The sequence below is a fragment of the Thermobia domestica genome, chromosome 11 (assembly GCF_964235325.1).
Source record: "Thermobia domestica chromosome 11, izTheDome1.hap1.1, whole genome shotgun sequence".
Lineage (NCBI taxonomy): Eukaryota > Metazoa > Arthropoda > Insecta > Zygentoma > Lepismatidae > Thermobia > Thermobia domestica.
In genome coordinates, this window is record NC_137464.1 from 241205822 (window position 1) to 241213579 (window position 7758).

Sequence of the window (7758 nt, forward strand, 5' to 3'; positions counted from 1 at the left end):
CCCCCAGTTCCAAAACTATCCCAGTTTGTTTATGTACAGACAAGAGAACCAAGATCAACTGTATTCAATATGCTTTAGAAATATTTTTTTTTTATTGGTCAGACCTGTTGTATCGAGGAAAGATATTCATTACTTTAACTACTTTTTATCAGTTAACGTTTATATAAGAGGAGTAACGTAAATATTTTTTGGGCGTGGTTTGGCAAAGTTAAGTTCCGTCGCTTTACAATTGTAATAATAATCATTGAATGAATTATCAAAAATAAAAATTTTACTGTTATTTTTGATAGTAAAGCTATTTTTGTTAGGTACGCAAGTTATAATAATCGTTTAAAAAGGTAGGATTTTGTCCTCTCCTGCCATCTAGTCGCAATTATAGGTACAGAAACGGAAGAAGAATATTCTATCACGGTTTACACACATTTTATTATGGTTGAAATATTATTTAACTAGTCTACTTAGGCACAGAGAAAGCTGTACTGATAATGAATTGTCATTTTGTGTCCAGAATTGTACTTACAGTTAGAATAAACATTTAATCTATTTGATTTGATTTGATTTTAAGTTTAGTATCCCTTTCAACAGCGAGGACATATGAGACGATTTTATCTATTTAAAAACATTACTCATCTTGTCCCTTCGGTTCACGTGAACTTTAAGATTACTTACTAAATTACAATGATCTTTTAAAAACGAACATGGAAAAGCTACTGTGTATGGTTAGCAGTGGCGGATCTAGACCGGGGTTGATAGGCCACCTCAATTTTTAAGTGACAAAAATAATTTAAGCTATTATTTATATACTTTTGGAAGTTTATAGTAAACTCATAATGTACCTATCATAGTCTGGGTTCTTTCTGACTCCTCAGTTATTACCTTCTAGATCCGCCACTGATGGTTAGCAATGTAATTTTCAAAGAGTTTGATGCGGTAGTGTTATTTTAGATTTTGCTTGGGGAATGGGGTCAAGAGTCATCGATTAAAGTAAATTTTCAAGTTTTTCAATCGTATATTATTATCTTATTCATCAACATGTAAACATTTCTCAAACTCAAGGGAACAATCGCCCCCTCCTCTGAAGGCCCAAATGACGCCATTGGTTTGGACGCACCAAAACTCCTTTATAAATTTACCCCTGTCTGATCGTGTGTTCGTCCGAACGGGCCGGGAGACAAAAAAGATTGAAGAACTACTTAATCAATCACCATGATTTTTGCTGAGAATGTAGAGTATGAAAAGGTAGGAATAGAATATATTGAAGAAGGTGATCCATATACCGAAAGAGGTAGAAATCAACATTTGTCTTTCTTCTTTTTGGACGTTTATTATTATAAAAACAAGAACCGTAATAGATGGCGAAAAGTGGAGTTCTGCAATCGGTTATGCGTCCGAAGGATACATTTTATCTCAATTTATAACTCTCTCTACTAAAACCGGAAGTGATAGAAACCAACTGCAACTTCCGGTTTCAATACTAATCTACGTAGAGCAAAAACGATAAAGGATAGCTAGAATCAATTTGGGGGATTCGATGTAGCGTTCTAAGAATAGGGGCCATCTGCTTATGTAACCGTCTACTCAAACCGGAAGTGGAAGAGATCAATCACTTCCTATTTAACGGTGGGCGCTACGGTTGGCGCTAAGTAAAAGCTACCAATGAAATGTACTAAGAACATATCTCATCTCCGACCTAATCTTCCTACTAAACCAGGAAGTATAGAAATTTACTTCTTCAGGTTTCAATACTAATTGAGAAAATATGACGACATGCAAACCAAATTTCTTCGCGTGGTGTACACGTGACACTGCTGCTTGTTCAAAATCATTTTGGGTTTAGGACTAAAACATTAGCATCAAAGATATCTCCCAGAGAACCTTTTAATAGTTCAGCAAAGCGTGCGTGAGTACATACATGAACAGAACAGATCTTTTGATGATGTCGTTAAGGTCATCAAGAGAAATACTCATTAGGAAATTCACCAAAGTATATTATAATCCAAGTTCTTATAAAAACCTTTTTTCAAGTGGAGATTATTTTTACTAGTCAGAATATTCAGCGGATTATTATTATACTCTTATCCCATTTGAAAGAAAATTTATATGTTTTAAAAAGTAATATTTTTAATGCTCGAGCTTATTTACTAGAACATTTATATTTTAAAAAAAATATATATAGAAATCAAAATAGCCTTAAGTTTATATCGATGCTAAAAGAAGAACATATATATTAATTTTCTTGTAATAATTCAAAGCTACCAAGTATATTTTGTAATAAAGAGTATCCTATAAAGAATGCAACCTTTGAAATGCCCGCCATTTCTGTTCTAGTAAGTTGGCAACACTAAACGATTTATTTTTATTTTTTATCTTCTGTAGTTTGTGGTTAGAAATCACGGTACGCCAAATAGCACAAGAGTTCCATGGAGTTTGAGAACAGTGTCTGTACAACATTCCCCATATTTGTAAGAAGTTTTCATTATGACAATATGATGTTCTGTTGTGAAGTGCTTCATTCCTACCTGTATAGAAAACAGATGACGATGGCGCTCCGTGACTACTTAATTCACAAAGATAACGGATGAAAATCGTGAAACGTTCAGTGCTGCCAACTTACTAGAACAGAAATTGTGATCATTTCAGAAGCTGCGTTTTTTATGGGGCACCCTATATCTTACAAGTTGTTATAATTTCTATAATCTTTGCTTTATTAAAAATGCTATGATTAATTACAACATATTTATATACTGTATACATATTTGAGATGTTGAACTATGGTGTAAGAAGATACACAATTTATTTAAAGCGATTTTTGTTTATTTATTCGATTTTACCTTCAAATGTCGGTAATAGAGAGATGAAAGAATGGTAACTGTGAAAGAAATCGAACGCCAAATTTGAATAAATTTACACGTTTCATGACCCGTACATACCGAAAAGGATATATTTGAGTATTTGTTCATCCGTTCGTCAGTTGGTATTTCCCGATGCACGCACGTTCACTCCCCTAGAAGACAGACTGTTCAAATTATCCGCATCAAATTTAAACGTAAGGTTTCTATAAGATTCTTTAGCGGTTAAGTAAGGATTACTTACTCAACGATGAAAATTTTAAAAAATTTGATTTTTCTCGAAAACAACTCGAACGATTTTCTTGGTATTTCATTTCTTTTTATCAATACTTTAATAACAACCTTGAATTGGGGTTAAACCATTTGTCTGGAAAAAGCCCAGAATGGGTAGCTTACTGTTACGGGAAAGTTGTTTTTGACAAGTTACTCAAAAAACAACTTAGGCAATTTCATTTCTATTTCAATATTCCACCACTGGCAATATGGCATAAATCATTTGTCTTCAATCTAAGGGTAGTTTACTCTTGGGAAGGAGTCTTTTTTTAGACAAGTTTGTTCATATTTAATAAATATATAGTCTATATTTCAATAATAACCTAACAATATGGTATAACTCGTCCTGAAAAGGTGCACAGAAGATAGTTTATTCTTGGACGAAAAGTTTTTTTTTTCCCGGGTGATTTATTCGTGCTTTATAATCAACTGTTTCGTTAGCAACCTTGCTATATACCATAACTCACTTGTCCTTAGAAACTCCACAAAGGATTGTTCACTCTTTGGGTTGAGTAATTTTTGGGGTAATTTTCTCAAAAACATTTCAGTCGGTTTCGTTCATATTTCGTAAATAAATGTTACATTATGCCTCACAATACGGAATAAGATATTTCTCATAAAGTAATCCACACGGGATGGCTTAGATACTCTCGGGGATGATTTTCCTTTCAGGTTTTTTCTCAAGAATGACTCCAGCGATTTTATTCATGATTTGTAAATATACATTAATATATCATCATCATCGTCATCGATATTCTGCCATTATTGGCAGGTCACTTGCCGCAACTGAGAAGCTTCCATCCTCTATGGTCTTTGGCTAAGCTCTTCGTCTTCACGTACGATTTTTCTGTTTTAATATCGTCCATTAATAGTAATCTTCTTCTACCTCTCCCTCTTTTTCCTGTCACTATACCCTCTAACACGTCCGTCAAGATACAATGTCCCAATCACTTTCTCTTCATCCTCTTAATAATATCTAAAATTTTTTTTCTCCCCCACCATTTCTAAGACCTTCTCATTCGTTTTCCGCTCGACCCAACTAATTCTTTCCATTCTTCTCCACACACACATTTCGAAATATTCGAGTTGTGGGTGTGGAGAATAACATATAATGTTACGTAAATTACTTGTTATGAAATATATATATAATGTAGTTTACTTTTGGGAGGTAAGTTTCTTTCACTAAAAACCACTTCGTATTCGTATTTCACAAATAAATGTTTTAGTTATAATTGCAGTATAGTATAATCTAGCTTAAGAAATTGAAGAAAGAAATTTAGTGCGATGGAACGTACGTTTTCTTTTCTTTTCTTTGGGAATAAACATTCAATTTAAGAAGAGCAGAAGGGCGTATTTCCGCGCACCACAGTTTGAAAAACGCTGGTATGAAGAAGTATGTACTAGTACAAACACCAAGAAATGAAATATATAGAATAGTACTAAGTATACATTGTGCTACCTTTCAGACTATGAGATATAATATAAACAATTTATTGCAAATTCAATAAAAATTATTATAGGCTATAATATCATTATCTTTACTGAGCAGTGAGAAATATGTTAATTAGAATTGTAAGGCAATAAGTTTGTCCTTTGTCAGCTCCGCGATTATATATGGCACATGTCTATAATTTAAAGTTAAAGTTGAACAAGTATAATTCGTGCATTTGGCGATCTATCAGGAATTGAACCGGTGAACTCTTGCATCAGATTCACACTTAACAGCCTCTAAACTAGGAAGAAGTGCTATAGCAAGGTATTGTCAGACACAAAAAAAGATACGTATAAATTAAATTCACTATAATTAACCGTTCCATGAAATGAAAACATACTTAGAATTTTTTTTAGAAAAGGAAAATAATATGAAAAAAGTCAATCGTCGTGGTGGGTATAACCACGTACTTTAAATCGTAGGACAAAAACACGTATAAAAAGTTAGCTATTGAAAATGCTTTAATAACCTCATAAGTAGCTTGTTATGGATAATAGTATTAGAGTAGCTAATGCTTTAAAGTACGTGATACTTTTTATTTTGGATTATGTAACAATTATGTACTTCTTCTTGGTTGCTATTGTTTTCAGCTATTCGATCAGGAGAACGGATTATAACCAAACTGACGTCAGAACTTTCCCCATGAAACCTGCGGGAACGTATTGAATTTTACTTTTGGTTTTAAAAATCCTTTAAACTAAAAGAGAGAAATGAGAAACAAACAAATAGTATACGTATAATGAAAGGGCTTGTAGAACGGTGCATAATATCCATATAATGAACGAACTCGACCAACGTGACAGTCAGATATTGACGTAATCATCCTAAAACAGATCTTTCCACATTTGAGATCTATCTGTATGAATATTGAAGTTAGCGAAACTCAGAAAATAACGAAGAAAGTGCTCTCATAACTTCAGAAATAACGAAGAAAGCGCTTTCGTAACTTCAGAAATAACGAAGAAAGTGCTCTCATAACTTCAGAAATAACGAAGAAAGTGCTCTCATAACTTCAGAAATAACGAAGAAAGTGCTCTCATAACTTCAGAAATAATGAAGAAAGTGCTTTCATAACTTGAGAAATAACGAGGAATGTGCTGTTATAACTTTAGAAATAACGAAGAAAGTGCTTTTGTAACTTGGGAAATAACAAAGTGTTCTCATAATTTCAGAAATAACGAAGAAAGTGCTTTCATAACTTCTGAAAATAACAAAGCGTTCTCATAACTTCAGAAAATTCTCTAACCAAATACGTAGATGCTGAATTGTAAAATAAAAATATTTCACACTTATTGTTGCGCATAGACTATTTTTCTCTTTCATAAAGTCCAGGTCGGGACATTCGGTCGAAAAAGTGTAAAACCATTTTCAAATCATCCATCCTGAGTGAGGTTTTCCTGGATTTTCCTCATTCCCACCACGTAAATGCCGGGATGGTACCTAACATACAGGTCCCAGGCCACTTCCTTCCTTCCCTTTCCTCTGATAGTGTAATCGCCGAGGAAAGTCATCTCAAATACTTGACGGACTAACATGACCATAAATGTTGAAAGAGTAGAAATCTAATTCCTAATCCTAATTCTTTTCCATAAATTGTGTCCAATTTTCATTGGCGTTTAATTTACACTATAAGCTAGAACGGCCATCAAAGTTACTTCACCCGAACGCTATGGTAAATTAAAACATATCATAAATTAATCAGCGTCCGATCAAAATATTTACTTCCTCAAAATAATATGAAAAACAATCGTTAAGTTGAATGTAAAATTTTAGTCTGATATGAGAACTTCGCGACTCACTCGACACTCTTTCAGAGCTAACCAGAGGGTTGCGATGCATATATTGAGAATAGTTACCGTAAGGCATTAGAGAATTGTTCTGTTATACTTTAGACATTAGATGAGATGTACAAAAATTTTCTAGCCAAACATTGAAATATCGCTCCACTGTTCGTGACATAGTGCCATCTATGGAAAAAAAATAATGTATGATGTTCAACTGTCTAGCTGCGTCAATTCGGTGGTGGCAGCCATTTGAATTAGTTAGTGTGCGTTGAAGATTGTAGCTCTAAATCTGGGCTGTAGGTTGGGTGTTGAATCTCCTTGAACCCTTTGTCTTGTAGCCCAAAATCTGGGCTGTAGGTTAGGTGTTGAATGTTCTTGAAGCCATAGTCTTGTAGCTCTAGATCTGGGCTGTGGGTTGTGTGCTGAATATCCTCGAAGACATAGTGTTGTAGCTGTAAATCTAGGCTGTAGTTTGGATGCTGAATCCACTCGAAGCCATAGTCTTATACCTCTAGATCTTGGGTGTAGTTTCGATGCTGAATCTCCTTGAAGTCATAGTTCTGTAGCTCTAATTCTGGGGCGTAGTTTTGGTGCTGAATCTCCTCAAAGCTATAGCCTTGTAGCTGTGAATCTGGGCTGTAGGTTGTGTGTTAAATCTCCTCGAAGCCGTAGTTTTGTAGCTCTAAATCTGGGTTGTAGTTTGGGTGGTGAACCTCTTCGAAGCCATAGTCTTGTACCTTTAAATCTTGGGTACAGTTTGGGTGCTGAATCTCCTCGAAGCATAGTCTTGTAGCTCTAAATCTGGACTGTAGGTTGGGTGCCGAATGTCCTCGAAGCCATAGTCTTGTAACTCTAAATTTGGGCTGTAGGTTGGGTGCCAAATCTTTTCAAAGCCATAGTGTTGTAGTTCTAAATCTGAGCTGTAGTCTTTTTTGATTCCAGCAGAGAGACACGGTTGAAGATGGATGATATCTTTCCTTAAGATACTGAATCGATTCAGAAAACCTTTGAGCAGTATCTTTACCGTTTTCGTTCTATGGTGATAAACCTTGAGTCCGGAAGTTATTTTTTCACTACTTCCGGTTTGAATAGAGTGTTAACGGGTGAAATGGAAATTATTGTTGTAACACAGAATCGATTCCTCAAATCGCTTCTCGATACTTCTCACCATTTTTACTGTAATATCTGCCGAGAGACAAAATTAGTTGTTCTATTGGAGTTCCTATGAATATCTGGAGCCATAGTTTGCAAGTCTAAAATAGTCCTGCAAAGAGCCTGGAAATTTCCCACAGGAATCCTGCAGGAAGTCTTGTTTCTGGGACATATGTGAATAACTGCATTTTCTCAAGATGCCCAAGGG